The sequence below is a fragment of the Callorhinus ursinus genome, unplaced genomic scaffold (assembly GCF_003265705.2).
Source record: "Callorhinus ursinus isolate GAN/ISIS: 27379988/994484 unplaced genomic scaffold, GSC_fseal_2.0 scaffold9, whole genome shotgun sequence".
NCBI lineage: Eukaryota > Metazoa > Chordata > Mammalia > Carnivora > Otariidae > Callorhinus > Callorhinus ursinus.
Window position 1 is genome coordinate 21,824,474 of NW_027397071.1, and position 18,464 is coordinate 21,842,937.

At 39.2% G+C, this 18,464-nt stretch overlaps 1 protein-coding gene and 1 pseudogene across 2 annotated transcripts in view; one reads left to right on the plus strand and one right to left on the minus strand.

Moving 5' to 3' along the window:
- Positions 1–18,464, minus strand: part of TLCD4 (TLC domain containing 4) — a 98,901-nt gene that overhangs the window by 66,993 nt on the left and 13,444 nt on the right. The gene's annotated exons all lie outside the window — the stretch shown is intronic.
- Positions 4,546–5,011, plus strand: LOC112824410 (phosphatidylinositol N-acetylglucosaminyltransferase subunit P-like; annotated as a pseudogene).

Here is an 18,464-nt window from a genome sequence, read left to right on the forward strand (position 1 = left end):
TAATATGTTTTACCTAATATTTACATGCACACAAATACACGTTAGCTAACCGAACCTCACTGAGGTTCAATTTCTTCATCTATAAAATGGGGATAATAATTCATAGTTACCCCTGGAGACCCCAGTCTTGGCAAATGTACCTCAGACTGACCTAGAAAGACAAAACCTATTTTACCCTACAGGGATGGCAGCCTGCCTGCAGTCAAGCAGGGCAGAAGATCCTGCAGGACCCCAGTGCATATCTCCTTTTTGTACCCAAGATTCTCAGGAGTGCCCTTTGACCACAACCCGTCCCATCATACTTGCTTCACACAGTCCTCAACAACTTCGGTTTGCCCCACACCTGCCTTAAGCATTCGTGTGCTAGATCATAACGCTACAGAGGCAGGCTGTTTGTGCGTGCACACCTGTGGAGTAAGCCCTACATGTACAGATTCCACATGTCCTCTGGGGACTCTGCCTCAAGGTATCACCTCCAGATCCTCCCCTCTGCTTGTCTCCAGTGGCTGATAGTTGCTCTGTTTTTTCTTGATAAATGCACCATCATTATATGTTTAATATGCATATTTTCTTAACACCCACAGCAGCAGCCAAAGCCAAGTAAACCCACAAAAAAAATCCACTCTATACTCTATGTCCCGCTATATTCCTTCATGTCAGGCCTCTACAAATGCACCACCAAAGCTGCAGGATTGTTGCGAGATTATACAGAGCGTGTAAGTGAATACATCAAGGACAAGGCCTGAGATAAGGAAAGGAATTCAGTAAACAGCAGAATTTTGAAACTTTTAAACTAATCAAAACTCAATGACCTTAGGAGGTAGAAAACTCTATCAATTGCATTATTTTTCTTCAAAATTGTAATGCAGCTTAATTTCTTTAAAAATATTCATTTCATTATTCACATTTAAGTCTCTAATTATTCTTAACTTTGTTTTACCAATCCTCTCTTTCCAAGGACAGTTCCCCCAAATTCCGTTCTTTACTGTCTTAAGTTTTTCTGCTTGTTAACTGTGAGGTATCAAAGCTGAACTGCACTCCTTATACATTTGTTCACTGAAACAGTTCAGAGAAATGAAAATTATTTGTTTCTTTAAAAAGAGAAAAAATACAAAAATTTTTGAGGCAAATTTTCCTGATAAAAAAATGTTTTGCATATGCTCTAGACAAGCATATGGTTTATTATATTTGTTCCTCTCTATGTACCTTTTTTCTGTGTGTTGAGTTTTTTTTAATTCCACTATGATTAACATACAGTGCTATATTAATTTCAGGTGAGCAATATAGTGCCTCAACAATTAAATACATTACTCATTGCTCATCATGGGTGTACTCTTAATCCCCCTCACCTATTTCACCCATTCTCACACACACACAAATATATACACACACCATATCTCCTTTATCCATTCATCTATCGAACATCTGGGTTGCTTCCATAATTTGGCTATTGTAAATAATGCTGCAATAAACATAAGGGTACACGTATCTTTTCAAATTAGTGTTTTCATACTCTTTGGGTAAATACCAGTAGTGGAATTACTGGATCATACGGTAATTCTATTCTTAATTTTTTGAGGCAACTCCATACTATTTTCCACAGTGGCTGCACCAGTTTGCATTCCGACCAACAGTGCACAAAGATTCCTTTTTCTAAAAATCCTTGTCAACACTTGTTTGGTTTTCTGATTTTAGCCATTCAGACAGGTGTGAGATGATTATCTCATTGCAGTTTTGATTTGCATTTCTCTGATGATAAGCGCTGTTGAGCATCTTTTCATGTGTCTGTTGGCCATCGGCATGTCTTCTTTGGAGAAAGTCTGTTCATGTCTTCTGCCCTTTTTTTAATGGATTATTTGGTTTTTTGGTGTTGAGATGTATACGTTCTTTACATATTTTGGATACTAACCCTTTATTGGATATGTCATTTGCAAGTATTTTCTCCCATTCAGTGGGTTGTCTTTTAGTTTTGTTGACCGTTTCCTTTGCTGTGCAGAAGCTTTTTATTTTGATGTCATCCCAGTAATTTATTTTTGCTTTTGTTTCCCTTGCCTTAGAAGACATATCTAGAAAAATGTTGCTATGTCCGATGTCCGAGAAATTACTGCCTGTGTTATCTTCTAGGACTTTTTTATAGTTTCAGGTCTCACATTTAGGTCTTCGATCTATTTTGAGCTTATTAAGCAGTCCAGTTTCATTCTTTTGCATTTGGCTGTCCAGTTTTCCCAATACCATTCGTTGAAGACAAATTTTCCTGATAAATTTGTTTCCAAAAATTTCTAAACTACTAAACAGAGATAATTGTTTAGAAAACTGAGACCAAAAGCTGCTTCTTTCTAAAATAACAGGATAATTAACACAGAAGTATTTTGGAAGATTGCCTCAATTCTCCACTCTGCTCTGTTAGTGAAGATACAACCAAAATAACACCAAGCATTTTGATCAGATTGATTTAGTTAAGAATTAATAACTCCAGTTACTACATTTTAAATTATTATTGACAGTTTTACTGTATCAAGAATTTGTGAGGGTTTTTCTTTTTTTAGTATTTAAAAGTCCTTTTGGGGCGCCTGGGTGGCTCACTCAGTTAAGCAACTGCCTTTGGCTCAGATCATGAGGCGCGCCCCCCCCAATCAAGCTCTCTGCTCAGCAGGAAGCCTGCTTCTCCCTCTCCTCTGCCTGCCGCTCCCTCTGTGCTCTCTCTCTCTCTGTCAAATAAATAAATAAAAACAATTAAAAATAAAGTCCTTTCATTTGTTTTTCAGAATTTTTCAAGAAAAAACTATTTCAGGTTATTACCAATGGTTAGCTCTTGGTGGATGAGATCCTTATGTCATTTGTGTTCTTTTTGCTTATTTTATGTGACTTTTTCCTCTAATATGAATATATTGCTTTTGTGTGCATTTTTTTATTTTTAATGAAAGTAATACATACGTGAATATTCAAATAGTTCATAAAGGCTTATAATAAAAACACCCAAGTCCCATCAGCCCCTTGACCAACTTCCCCCCACCTAGCTTCTAGCTTTGCCCCATGTTCCACATAACCCTACTAGGTTATTTCCCAACAATATGCTTATGTTTCCTGACTTTCATTTTTAGACATTATTTATTGACTTCTTGTCATGGTATTTGAGGATTTTGCCCTTTCCCATGTATCACCATCACCACTTTCCCCTCACCCTTCCTTCTCACACAGCTACATCACTTCTGTTCAAATCAATAATTTGTATTTTTATCATCCTGTCAATGTAAATACAGTGCATTGCTGAATCAAGTAAGGTGCCATGATAGTGCTGCTCTTGAAAATCTCCTGTTGTCCCTGGAGTTAATAATTGCCTTCCCTTTTCACTTATTTTTTTTTTAATGTATCTAACCCGAATTTTATCCAGATGCTTCAACCTATCAAATGCCCATCGATATCTTCCAATGCCCAAACAATGAACATAAACATTCACTTATTTTGCTAAAGCACAGATTTCAGTAGTTTACTCAGAGCGTGTGCATAGAAGGTAAATTTTTTAGCGTGCTTGCATGTCTGAAAATGTCTGTATTCTATTCTCATCCTCCATTGATAATTTGGATAAGTTGAAGATCATTTTCCCTCAGCACTTTAAAAGCACTGTCCCACTGTCTTTTACTTCCAGTGTTGCCACTGAAATAAATATGCCTAATGCCTTTCTGGTTCCCCTTCCTCTGTATCTGGTCTATTCTTCATTCTAGAATCTTCCCATTACCTTTATAGTCCAAAATCTCACAATGATGTGCCTTGTGCCTTAGAATGGGCCTTTTTTTCTTTGATTGTGCTAGACTCCCGGGGGTGCTTTCAATCTTACCGGCAAATTTTTTCTTTTATTATTTTTTTTAACTAATTTCCTCCTTCTCATTTTCTATGTTCTCTCTTTGTGAACTCTTGTCAGCAGGGTGTTGGGACTTTATTATTCTCCAGATGGATTGTCCTTTTATCCCACTGATTATCTCTACAGCTTTCTTTTCTTTTTTTTTTTTAATTTAAGTAGGCTCCACACCCAACATGGAGCCCAACACGGGGCCAAAATCATGACCCTGAGATTAAGACCTGAGCTGATGTCCAGAGTCAGATGCTTAACTGAGCCACCCAGGCAACCCATCTTTTCTACGATCTATTGTCCGAGACAGAGGTTCTCAACGGGGGTGGGGGTGGGAGGTGTTGATTCTCCCCACCCCGGCCATTTGACATTATCTGCTGATGCTTTTGGTTGTCATCACAGGGAAAGGGGGCATGCATGGGTACTTAAGTGAGTAGAGGCCAGGGAGGCTGCTAACCATGTTACAATGCACAGCCTCCCACAGTAAAGAATTTCTAATCCCAAATGTCAGTCATGCCAAGATTGAGAAATCGTGGACCGGGAGAATTACTTAGCTTTATCTTCCAACCGTGTACTGAAGTTTCTATATCAAACATATTTTTGGCACAGGATGGCAGTGTGCAGTGGTTTAGGCTGGGAAAAAATCTGCAGAGGCAGTGCCCATAGCAAAATGATGAGACTACAGCAGACCAGTGATGAAGGGGAGTAAATCACTGACGATGATTCTTTCTTTCCCACAGACTGTCTAAAGCCACAGGGAAAATGGTGGAAAATTCACCATCGCCATTGCCAGAAAGAGCTATTTACGGTTTTGTTCTTTTCTTAAGCTCCCAATTTGGCTTCATACTGTATCTTGTGTGGGCTTTTATTCCTGAACCTTGCCTAAACTCCTTAGGCTTAACTTACTGGCCTCAAAAATACTGGGTGGTTGCACTGCCTGTCTACCTCCTCATTACTATAGTAATTGGTTATGTACTCTTATTTGGAATAAACATGATGAGAACCTCTCCACTGAACTCTGTTCATACAATCATAGATAACTATGCTAAAAATCAACAGCAGAAGAAATATCAAGAAGAGGCCATCCCAGCATTAAGGGATATTATTAGTGAAGTAAACCAAATGTTCTTTCTTGCAGCCAAAGATCTTTACGCCAAAAACTAAATTGTATGTAGACTAACACCAAACACTTACTGTAAGTTTTTGATGTAATAATTTTGACCATAACTATTTTGACAATCTTATTAAAACTGATATTGAAATATAAAAAAGCTCCACTTCTCTTAGATTAAATTCCATTAATCTTATAAATGTTCTCGCATATTAGTTGTTAATAGACAGAATAAGTAAAATACTGCATTACCATAAAAAAAAATCTTTTTTCCCATTCTCTGATCAGACCTTTTGTTACAGGAACTCCCCATCAAAAGATAAAACTCCTTTCTCCAGAAAAGAAACTTCATACTTCACAGAGGGATTGTGTTAATGGTAGGATGGTCAGTATGACATGCATGAAAGCACAATGGCTGTATGAGGGACAAGAAGGGACCCAGTGGCCTCCAAGAGCTTTGTAAACAACTGTAGGGCAATTCTCCTTCAGGCTTGTACCTCACTCCTGCCTTCCACGGTACACCGACCACCAAGTGCTAAGGCTCCTCAAAGCACTTTGATTAGCCCTTCTTCCACTTTGTCAAGTCGATTATCTCTACTCCATCCAACTTCTGGTTTCCAAAATTTACTGAAATCTCTCATCGATTGCAGACTTTTCTCCTCTTTTCTTTTTCTTTATGGATTATATCTTGTAAACCCCTTTCTACACTACCTACACTACGTGGACCACTTTGCAAAAAATAAGGATAAACAAAGTAAGATTTAAATAACAGAAAGGGATCCAGAACAGAGAAAAGGAAAAATGTCAAATCTATTTTTCTTAAATTTCTAACTTGTTTTTTAATTGTGCCAAAATATTTTCATGAATTTTTAAAAAAATTTTACAAATTAGTAGAAATTGATATTAACAATCAGTAGTTTATGTTCATAACTTTTTTCTGTTCTATAATCTTATTTATTCCTTTCTTCTTTTCTTTTTTATTGAAGCACAGATGACACACAATGTTACATTAGTTTCAGATGTACAACATAGTGATTCAACAACTTTATACATTATGCTGTGCTTATCACAAGTGTAGTTACCATCTGTCAGCATACAACACTATTACAATACCTTTGATTATATTCCTTACAATTTTCATTTCATTTTCATTTCATAACATTCACTCAATTCACCTTTCATTGCCGTGACTTACTCATTCCATAACTGGAAGCCTGTGTCTCCCACTCCCCTTCACCCATTTTGCCCATCCCCCACCTCTGGCAACCATCAGTTTGTTCTCTGTGTTTATGGATCCAGTTTTGCTTTGTTTGGTTGGCTGGATTTTTAGATTTGACATATAAGTGAAATCATATGGTATTTGTCTTTGTCTGACTTATTTCACTAAGCATAATGCCCTCTAGGTCCATCCATGTTGTCACAAATGGCAAAAATCTCATTCTTTTGTATGACTAAATAATATTCCACATCTTCTTTATCCATTCATTTATCAATGCACACTTAGGCTGCTTCCATATTTTGGTTATTGTAAATAATGCTGCAATAATATATTTATAACTTTTAGACCAGTTTGTTGAATATCCTCCCAGATACTTTTTCATGCACACTTATATATACTTTGATTTTTTTTAAACAATAACAAAAAGGACTAAAACATACACATTATTTTGTAATTGCTCAGACTATTCCATTCAATGTATGCACCATAATGTATTTTACCAATCCATTACTGCTAAATATTTATGGACCTTACTGTTGGACCAAATTTTCACTTTTCTAGATACAGCAAAGTAGTAATGTCTGACTAGAAATTAATTCTAAGATTCAAAGCTAGTTTAGATTGAATGGGGAAACACTGGAAGGTTCCTGCTCAGGTCAAGAGGAGAACAAGGGGATACACACTCTCTCACTGCTAATACAGTGATACTTGCAGTATCAGAGAGAAAGTAAAAACATAACTACTGGGAAAAAAGATTATACAGTTGTCATTGTTTGTGGATTATATGATTACATACCTAGGAAACCCAAGAAAATCAACTGAGAAAATATATAAACAACAGAAAATTAAGTATGGAAGCAGGATACAAAATTAATTTATGAAAATCTGTGACATATACATATATGTGTATATGTGTGTGTACATATAAATACATACATATATGCACATGTGTCTATTTGAAACATGAAAAACCCATTATCACGATAAAAATCAGAATATATTCCTTACCCTAGTTCTAGGAAAAAATATGTTTTTAAAAAAATAAAGTTGATAGTTGAATTATTCGTAAGTCATTTTCATAGGCCTTATAGAGAAATACAACTTTGAAATTTAGAAATATTCCTTAGTATAAACATCTCCTGCCCCACCGATCCTCTGACAAACATATTCAATTCCAAATCAAATTTCTGTAGTGATGTAAATCTACTACTTTGTTGGTCATATATGTTCACATGCACTATTCATATGATATATCCTAAAAATAACTAAACAGAGAAAAACAAGAGAAATTTTCATGAGAGTATTTTTTAATATACATATTATCTCCCTTACATGTCCCAATGAAATTGGTCTCTTCATGTCCTGACGATTGTTCATACAATATAGTATTACTATAATCAATCCACTCCCATACATCTAAATCATGTTCATCACTAACTTAAATTCCTGTTTTTAGACCCTCCATATACAAACTTAAAAGCATCAAGAAAATGTATATGCTGCATTCAGATCTCCCACTTAACCTTGAGGTCTGTATTCTTTGCCTTTTGGTAAAAACAACACATTTTTGCCCACTAGCAAAGAAGTTTTAAAAACTTACCATCTCTTTTCCAAATACTTTTGTTATACTTTACAATATACTAAGATTTTTTTTTATTTTAAAAAGAAGGCAATCTAGTTTTAATCAAAAAGAAATCATCTTGTGGAAATGTATTTTCCACAAGGAAAGGAATGGTTCTAGTCCCAGATTTTAAAATTCTCATTGGTAGAAAATACGAGGTAAAAATAATAATAATGAAAATACAAGGTAAAAAATTGGTAGAAAATACAAGGTAAAAAATAATACAAGGTAAAAAATAAAAAAAATAAAATACAAGGTAGAAAATACAAGGTAAAGACTGTTACAATTAAATATCTTCAAACTTTGTCAAATATGTTTCACAACAACATGTGGAATTTCCCCAAATGCTAACATAATGTTTAAGAACCAAAAAGTAGGAAGAAATGGATTGTGGGGCAAGGAAAATGTTAACTATTAGTACTAATTATATATAACATATTAGAAACTATGATATCAATAACGAAAAGACCATCAGGATATTTAACTTAATCACTGAATTTTCCCCCTAAAATATACATCAAGCATTTTGCAAAGATACTATATACACCAAGTTGAAATGTCCAAATTCTTTTAGCATAGCAGTTATTTCTTTTGATGAAAATAGGAAGCTCGCTTTTCCCCCTAAACATTTAGGTATAAGCTGAAGTCTTCAGACTTTGGACCCTTGGCAATGACCAGTTTGCAGATGGACTACTACATGCAGCGGCTCTCCGTGTCCCTGCAAGGCTACCTGATCGGCCAACAACAGTGTCACCTCTGACTCCCTTCCTGCCCCACAGAAGCACTCACCACCTGCATTGTAGCAGCCATCACTGTGCTAGGCTCCTCTGCTCCAGCCTTGTTCCTGTAACTTCTCATTTACCTCTATTACTATCATCAGTGAGAAAATAATAAATATTGTCTGAATTTAGAAGTAAGTAAGACCATATGTTCATCCAAAGTCCAGCAGAGTTCTGGACAAGTGCCTCATTTTCAAAGCCCAGCATCAAAAGAAAAGGCAACATTATGGTCCATCAGAGTCCAGAGCACAAGTGAGAGTCTCACAAGTGTGTTTTGGGAGTTCAATCACTAAAGATACCTGGATTTTCAGTTGCTTGGAGACAGAGTGTCTGTCTTGTGCGTCTTTGCACCTGACGCCGCACCCTGCAAAGGTGGCGTGCTCTGCATATATTCTCCTCCCTCACCTGTCTTCCCCACGTTCCTCAGCTTGCTAAGGAATTCCTTTCAGAATTCAAAGTTCTACAGCTCAGGGAGAGTCGTTAACTGATCACCTATATCTACGGAGGGAAAGAGCAAAAGAATGACATACTTCCCCTCATTTTTTTATCCTGAGCAATTACCCAAAGGTAGTAAAAGGCAATCAAGTGATTTAAAGAACTACTTTGCCTTTCCTTTTAGAGCTCCTACAGAGGAACTGACCTCTGGTTTGCAAAGGCAGTCCTGTACCAGATGGCATTTTAAAAACTATCAGGATTTGGCTTTTAAAACAGTTTTATGCACACAGTACTCTACCGGTACAGGAGGGGAAAGTAGTCCCCTGATGTACCAATGTAGAGGTGAGAGGAATTCAATTTCAATTCACTCTGTCTTAACCCAAATTATCAATTCTTTCAACAAAGAACGCACATTGTAAGAGTATCATGGGAGACTTTTAAAACAATTGTGTAGGGGTGCCTGGGTGGCTCAGTCATGCTTACACAGTTGTGGGGGTTTGGATTCACAAGAGTAGCATCTGTTAGGAGGAAAGCATGCTCATATCTACAAGGGATACTTCGTCGTGCCAGCAAACTGCAGTTGCTTAAACAACTTTCTCCCTCATTCCCTTCCTCCCCTCCTCCTGTCCCTCTCTTCTTCCTTCTCTCTTCCCTTCCTTTCTCTCATTTTTTTCTTAAGATTTTTTATTTATTTGACAGAGAGAGAGAGAGATGGCGAGAGAGGGAACACAAGCAGGGGGAGCGGCAGAGGGAGAAGCAGGCTTCCCGCCAAGTAGGGAGCCCGATGCGGGGCTCGATCCCAGGACCCTGGGATCATGACCTGAGCCGAAGGCAGCCGCTTAACGACTGAGCCACCCAGGCGCCCCCTTCTCATTCTTTGATGCAGGTTTTTACTTGATTTTTTTTTAAAGATTTTATTTGGGGCGCCTGGGTGGCTCAATCATTAAGCGTCTGTCTTCGGCCGGGGTCCTGGGATCGAGCCCCTCATCGGGCTCCCTGCTTCGCGGGAAGCTTGATTCTCCCTCTCCCACTCCCCCTGCTTGTGCTTGTGTTCCCTCTCTTGCTCTCTCTCTCTCTCTCTGTCAAATAAATAAATAAAATCTTTTAAAAATAAATAAAACAATTGCGTAAATTCTGATTGCTAGTTATACAAGAAATTCTTGAGAAATAAGTAACTATGACCAACAGTTAAAAACAACAACTGTTTACATTCAACATTTGTTATATTGATTTGGAAGGTGGAGAGGACAAATAGAGCTAAAGTTCAAAACCACTTGTGTCCGAAACAATGCAGATGTGGGTTTTGTTGTTTTGTTTTGTAGGTCTGCCCTTCTTCAGTGTGTAATGACCATTATAACAAGAAAACTAATCATTCTTTGAATTTGGAAATCAATATAAAAATACAAAGCGTTAACTCACTGACATCCTGTCATCACTTCATCATCCTGAACCCAGAACTCAGCCCTTCCACTAGTTTCCATAGAAAATTATCTCCAAGAAGTTCATGATCCCCTCCCCCCCCACAACTTTACCTAAAATTAAGGAGTTCCTGGGGAGTCCACTGGCCTCCCACCAGCTCTGTGTTCTCTCTCTCTTCTCCCCTATGTGGGAATTGAAACAGTATCTTCTGTTGCTTAAACTCCTTGGAGTTTCACTGCTTGCCTAAAGTGGCCCTTCCAAACAAATGCAGCACTATCCCTAAAATAAGTCCTGGTAAACACATTCTTCAACTTGATCCCCTACCTTTGCTCTCATTTCTCAATAAGCTCTTGCATTCTCCTAGCCCTTGACCTCTCATCTCTAAGTTTTGATGATTCCTTGCACCCAGTAATACATGGGCTTTTCTGCTTTAGTTCTGAGCTCTAAGGTCTGCAATTAACTTTGCTCAGTTCACTTCCACCGGCTCCTGGCAATGGCCTCATCCAATTTGGACCCTGTCTCAACTTTGCCTTATCTCTGTCCTCTCTCTTCTCCCAAACACTGACATGCATCTACTATCAACTCAACTTACGCAATATCTGTCTAACACTCTCTTTCTTGAGCTCCAGATTTTTATTACCACTATCCTACCATGTGTTCGGGGTTCATCAAATGCAATAAAATAGAACTCATTATCCCCCCTCCTCCCCATACTCTTTTTTCTCACTTTTCTCAGAGTCATCATGACTCGAATCACCAAACCCAAGAAACCTCCATTTTCCTAGATTCTTCCCACTTGCTTAGGGCTCTGTATCCATGCAGACACCAAATTCTATCAATTCTACTTGCTAAAGATCTTCCAGGTATTTACCTCCTCTACCCTTCCTCTTTCACTCCCCAAGTTTAGGCCTATATACCTTCTCAGACAATCTCTGATGTCTCTCTGGCATCTTTCCTCTTTGAGCCTTTGTATACCAGGATAATAACTTCTCTTCCCATGTTCTCCCAGTGCTTAGTACCACATGTTTCACACTCAACAGAGCCTCAACAAATATTCATTACTTAGGGAAGAGACTTCAAATCCTTGTGATCTCACATCTTTCCTTTCCTTGGCATTCAGAGATTGCCTCTGTCTCTCCAATCTCATGCTTCTTCGGGATTCTTCTAACTTGCCATTGATTCTTTTCTTATTCTTTCACTTTTGGTCAAAGCTTTCTATTATTCTTTATTGCCTATCAAATAAATGAATGGCATGGAAGTCTTCCATTCTAGCTCAAACCTACCTTTCCAGTCTCATGGTTCATATTCTCCCTCTCACATTCTTTGCTCAGTCTAGCTAAATCCAGCCACTATCCATTCCCCAAAAATGCTGTGCATTTTCCTGACGCCTCGCTCTTGCCCATGCTGCTTCCAACACATAGAATCTTTTCTTCCCCTCTTTCCCTGTCAAAAGTATTCCTAGTTTTAAGACCCACTTTCTTCATAAAACTTACAGATTCCTCCAGACAGAATTTCTCTCTTCCTCTTCTCTCCTTCTTTAAAACTTAATTTACGATTTGCTTTGTACAAGTATTTTATTTCTTCTACTAAAAAAGCTGTTCAAAGCAGTGTTTTCAAACCACCTGAAACAGAATAACTGGAGTCTTGTTAAAAAACAAAAGCAAAACAAAAACCCTCGCGAATCAAGAGTTTCGGGAGGGAGAACTAAGAACCTGCAACCTGAAAGCAAGTGCCCCAGGATAAAGCGCAATGAAGATGGAGACCTTGAAACTGCAGAAATGGGCCTTGATGTCAGTCAGACTGGAAGTTGCATTCCAGTTATGTCTCTGTTAAAAGATAATTCTCAGAAAAAGCTAATAAAACCATGACTCTGACACAGATAGAAGAGAAAAAAAAAGTTAAAAGATTTTACTTAACTCATTCAATGAGGTAACCAGGCAGATGTCGTAACCTGTTCAGAAGAGAATCTGAAAGAAACGCATTCATACAGGGTTGTAAAATGGTTCAAACATGACGAAAGGCTATAGATAAGATATCCAGATAATCCAGAAGGATGTGCAATAGCTCAAAGACAATGAAAAGAGTCAGATGACCTACAAGATGTCCTTTAGGCAATGCAGAGTTTTCTACTGAGCCATAAGATTTTTTTCTATACCTCTTATTAGCTGTGTGACTTTGAGTATGTTACTTAACTTCCCTGAGCCTCAGTTACTTTTTCTTAAAATAAGATTTCATAATTTAAAAAAAAATCTTAATGTGGATAATACTTACCTAATACTGCTCTTGCAAGAATTAAATGAGTTAAGGAGCACCAAGCACGTAGGACAATGTTGACTACATGATACTCGATAAACATGACATAGTAGTACTAGTACCAGTGGTAGTGTTACTACTAACTAGAAGGTTTTTGAGACCCTTTCTTGTTTTCTAATAAATGTATTCATTCAATCAATCAACCAATGTGCATAGAATACCTATTCGTGCTAGGTTTGGGTGGATAATAAAATAGTCTCTGTCATCAAGGAGTACAGGCTAGCCAAGGAGATGAGAACCTAGGTCAATAATTGCAGAGGATACAGTAAGTGAAAATAAAAGTATGTGAGCACAATTGACAACAGGGCTAACCATGTGTGGAAGGTACAGAATGCTTACAGAAAAGCATTATCAAGGGGAATGTAAGCTGGATCTTGAAGGATGAGTAGGAAATCACTAAGCACAGTGTGCTAACAAGTACTGTGCTAGATCATTACAGATGTTAACCTTATTTAACTCACATAAGAGCCATACAATACTAGTTCACTCTAACTGAGTACTTACTATGTTTCAGGTGCTGTTTTAAATAACCATCATTCTCTTATTTTAAGAAGAAAAAAAATCCTGAGGCTTAGAGAAATCAAGTAACTTCCCTAAGATGATATAGCCAGTGATTGGCAAAGCCATAATTATTGCCAGATGACCTCTTTCCAAAGTGTAGAAAATATCACCTCAATTTACTAATGAAGAATCAAACCTAGAGAGATGATGAGATTTCCTAGGGAAACTGATTAGAAATTGGGTCCTGGGGGCTCCTGGGTGGCTCAGTCGGTTAGGCAGCTGCCTTCGGCTCGGGTCATGATCCCAGGGTCCTGGGATCGAGCCCCGCATCCGGCTCCCTGCTCAGCCGGGAGCCTGCTTCTCCCTCTTCCTCTGCCTCTCCCCCTGCTTTTGAACCCTCTCTCTCTTTCTCTGTCAACTAAATAAATAAAATCTTTAAAAAAAAAAAAAGAAAGAAAAAGAAATTGGGTCCCTGGTTTTAAAGGACAGGCAGATGGGAAGGAAAAATACTCCAGAAAGAGGGAGAACATACAAAACCCTGGAAGTATGGAGGAGCTTAGCATGGCTCCAGGAACCAGAGACGTTTGGAACTCAATATGCATTTATGGAAACAAAGATAAAGCCACTAGAGGTGCCTGGGTGGTTCAGTCAGTTAAGCGGCTGCCTTTAGCTCAGCTCATGGTCTCAGGGTCCTGAGGTCGAGCCCCACATTGGGCTCCCTGCTCAGTGAGGAGTCTGCTTCTCCCTCTCCCTCTGCTGCTCCCCCTGCTTGTGCTCTCTCACTCATGCTCTCTAAAATAAAATAGTAAAGCCACTAAAGTAGGCAGGGACTGTGAGAAAGAAATTATACCATACTAACTTTTGCAGACCCTGCTCAGGAGGTTATGAAAACTATGACAGATTTTATTTTATTTTTTTTTTATATTTTATTTATTTATTTATTTGAGATAGAGAGAGTACATGAGAGGGGGGAGGGTCAGAGGGAGAAGCAGACTCCCTGCTCAGCAGGGAGCCCGATGCGGGACTCGATCCCAGGACTCCAGGATCATGACCTGAGCCGAAGGCAGTCGCTTAACCAACTGAGCCACCCAGGCACCCACTATGACAGATTTTAAGCAAGGGAATGAGATCAAAGGTTTAAAAACTGGAGGCAAGGCAAACAGTTATGAGACAGCAAAGACTAGTATTATTGAGATCAAGAGTTTTGAACTCCAACAACCTGCCACTTATCATAACCTCAGGAAAGAGAACCTCTTTGAGCCAGAGTCTCCTCACCTGTAAAATGAATATAATAATAGGGTCACCATGAGGCTTAAATGAAAGAAGGTAGGTAAGCACCTGCTAATGTACTCCAGATCTAATAGGCATTCAATAAATGATGGTGGTAGTATTAACAGTTGTTTATTTCTACTTTTGTTGTGATGCAAATTTAATGAGACCTAGTTTAGGTCTTTTTGAAGGAAGAACATGTTAAATAAATACTCTTTTACCTAGGTTGTTTGATTTGTTCAGACATAGTAGATTGATCTGTTCAGACATAGTAGACCGATTTAGACAGCAAAGTCCCAGGAGCACAAAAAGAATCAGATTTCAGGAATGGCATGAGGTTAAGGGTTCAGTTTATCAAACATTTCTTGTGTCCCTACCGTGTGTGTCTAACACTGTATTAAGTGGTACATATCTAAAAATAGTTAAGACACAATCTCTTTTCACAAGAAGTCATCAGTCTACAATATAGTTATTTTAGATGATTTCCTTATCCTAGATGCCTGGCCTCCTCTCTTATTTACAGCCTCACCCTCCCTTAACGTCTGTTATTTACACTACTCTTGTAGAAATGATCTTGGTTTCCCTACTTGGTTACCTGCCCTCCTCCCCCACCTTGGACTACTTCTTTTCCTGGCTACTCCAGCTGGACATGTCAGATTACACCTGTTTGATCCAAACCTATTCTCAGTACCCTGGTTCGAAGACACCTTGCTCCTATAGTGAAATTAAACCAATTTTCTCAACAGCTGGTGCTAGAATTCTTTTCAGAGGAAAACACCTTGAGGAGTCCTTGTGAGTAGATGGTATGATCGAGGAATGAGGTTAGCAAGAGACAGGCTCATAAAAGACAAAATGTTCTACTACAGAAATTCAGCTGAGGGTATGGAAGGAATGGTTAGAGAAGAGAAGAGAAGAGGAAGAGAAAAAAAACAGAGGAACTTCACTGTACACCTAAAATACCTTTTAAAATGTATAATGCTCTATCTTACTTGCATTTCTTTGACTCCCCTCATGTCTTCCAAATCTTTAGTAAGCCTTCCATAATCCCCAAGCCCCCACACCTCCCCACAAACACACAGTGTGAGAAGGTTGCAGGGGGAGGGCTAAGTGAAGAAACCATGGAGCCAAGTGCCACTGCTAGAAGACAAAAGGAGCAGAATGGAGACAGCACACCCAGAACAACGGCACAGCCATAACTGAACCCATCAGTGGGAGCAGGCCTCAGGGTAATGCTAAACTCATAGACACCTGGGAAGTTGGCAGAACATATCAGCAGGTACTGTACTTTATTTAAAAGTTGTGTAATAGGGGCCTGAACCAATCTTAACTAGTTAAAAAGCAAAACAGATTATCTCAGCTGGGTCATGATTTCTTCAGTGTCATTGATGATTTGGTACCAACTCCATAGGTCTGCCTTTCCTCAGAGGTGGTCACTGTTGTCTTACACAGTTACTGCAACAGTCTCCTTGAGATCAGCAAACATTTTTTTTTAATTTAATTGATTTATTTGTTTAAATAGATAGAACAAGCAGGGAGGGGAGGAAGAGAGAGAGAACGTAAAGCAGGTTCCATGCTCAGCACAGAGCCCAACTCGGGGCTCAACCCCAGGACCCCAAGATTATGACATGAGTCACAATCAAGAGGGGGATACCTGACTGAGCCACCCAGGAGCCCCAGCAGACGTTTTCTTAAAGGGCCGGAGAGGCAGTTACTCTGCTCTGCACTGAAGGCCTGGAAGCAGCTACAGACAATAAAAATGAATGGGTTTGGTTGTGTTCCCATAAAACTTTTTTACAAAATCAGGTGGGGGACTTTCTGTCCTGCCCCTTCTGTTCTCCACATTATAGAGTACTCTTTCAAAATGTCACTCCTCTGGGCGCCCGGGTGGCTCAGTTGGTTAAGCGACTGCCTTCGGCTCAGGTCATGATCCTGGGGTCCCGGGATCGAGTCCCGCATCGGGCTCCCTGCTCAGCTGGGGGTCTGCTTCTCCCTCTGACCCTCTTCCCTCTCGTACTCTCTGTCTCTCACTCTCTCTCTCAAATAAATAAATAAAATCTTTAAAAAAATATATTAAAAAAAAAAACAAAATGTCACTCCTCTGTATAAACACTTGTCTTCCCATTAACCTCAGGATAAAGTCCAAATTCCTTAACAAGGTAAATTTAAATTACATACCATTAGCTCCTCTTTAGCCATTTCTGGCTTCAATTTTCAGCACTACTGAACTGCTTTAAATTCCCCAGGTTCCTGGTTCTCTCTTCCTTCCATGCATCCGCATATGCTGTTCTTTGACCTCTAATCTTCCTCTCTTCCCCACTCCCCTGATTAGTTGATCATCTAAATTTCAAGTTTCACATTAAGTCTAACTTCCTCCAGGAAAATTTCCCTGATCCCTAAATTCTTACAAAGTGTTGAGTTGCTGGTTTAATTGTCTGAATCTCCTGTTAATTTGAAGCTCTGTGAGGACAGAAAACTGGTCTGCCATTCAGCATTGTATTCCAAGGTACTCAAAAAATAACTGGATTCTTGACTGATGAGGAAAGAAAAGACAAGAACCAACCTAAAAATGAACGGGATCCTCAAAGGCTAATTGGTGGCGCATAAGCTGAGATTTGTTTGAACTGTTTCTTCTAATCCAAAATCTGCTCCTAAAGCATTTTCTGCTTTGCTCTTGTAGCTTGCAGAGAGGTTTAGGAAATACACATTACATCGTCCACACTTTCTAATGCCGGAACGAAAGCCCTGAAAGGTTTCATTTCTGCCTTGGTTTCCAAACTTAATCCATTCGCCCTCTCCTTGGCACCTGATCTCTTACCTCACATCCTGTTTCCAGTCTTGTATGTGGTGAACTTTATATCTGGTAATTATCCTTGCAGAGAGATATTGGCTTGCCTTTCTAACCAATCCTCACATTTCAGATATCATGTAGGGGGCGTATTCTATATGTCAGGCTCATGGGGCTTCCTCTATAAGCCAGGCCTACAGGACTTAATCATTCAATCCTCAGGCTAGCCTCGCAATGATGTTCTCAGAGATTTCCTTTTATTTCCACTCTACAGCTGACAAAAGGAAGACTTAAAAGGAGTAAGTAACTTGTGAAAGAAAATGGCAGAGCTGTGATGGAAGAGAGGAAAGTCTGACTGCCAAGCTCGAGTTTCTGAGCTCATACTACTTTACAGTTCCTCTGGGACCACATCTGCTTCCCCCTGTGAGTGCTGTTCCTGCCCAAGCCCCGAAGTCTTCTGCGGCGCTCTTGCATGTTTCATCCTGAACCTCACGGACAGTGTGGCTGAATTCAAGGCTGTCAGAATCACTGATACTTCTGGAGCACAGTCACTGGGCTCGGCCCTGTTTATGTATGGCCTCATTTAACCTGCACAGACCCTAATATGAAAGATAAGATTAGCTCTGTTTTATGGAGATGGAAGCAGAGGCACAGAGAGGTAAAATAATGTGTCCAAGGTCACATAATTAGTAATGGGAGAACCTAGGATTTACACCTAGACACTCTGACTCCACAACCCGCACTCTTAGGCAAGAATAGAATACACAGGGAGGTAAAAGAGAGCTCCTCAGGCTTCATAGGATGACATGAAAAATATGGGTGAGGTTGAATGATTCGGGCTTTAATCATCCTGGATAGGAGATCATTAACTAAGGATGTCTCAGTCATTGCTGCCTAAAACAAACTGTCACAGAACTTCATGGCTTAAAACAGTAATCATTTATTAGCTAACAATTCTGTGGGTCAACAATTTGGGCTGGACTTGGCTGAGAAATTCTGCTGGTTTTGCCTGGGCTCACTCATCTGGTGACAGTCAGCTGTGGCAGCTTGGCAGGAGCTTGATGGTCCAAGATGGTTTCTCAAGGGTCAAGGCCAGCTTCATGGGCATGCAACTTGTGCTGAGTTTACTGTTCTGCTATTCCTGTCTCCTTAAGAATCTCCTGAG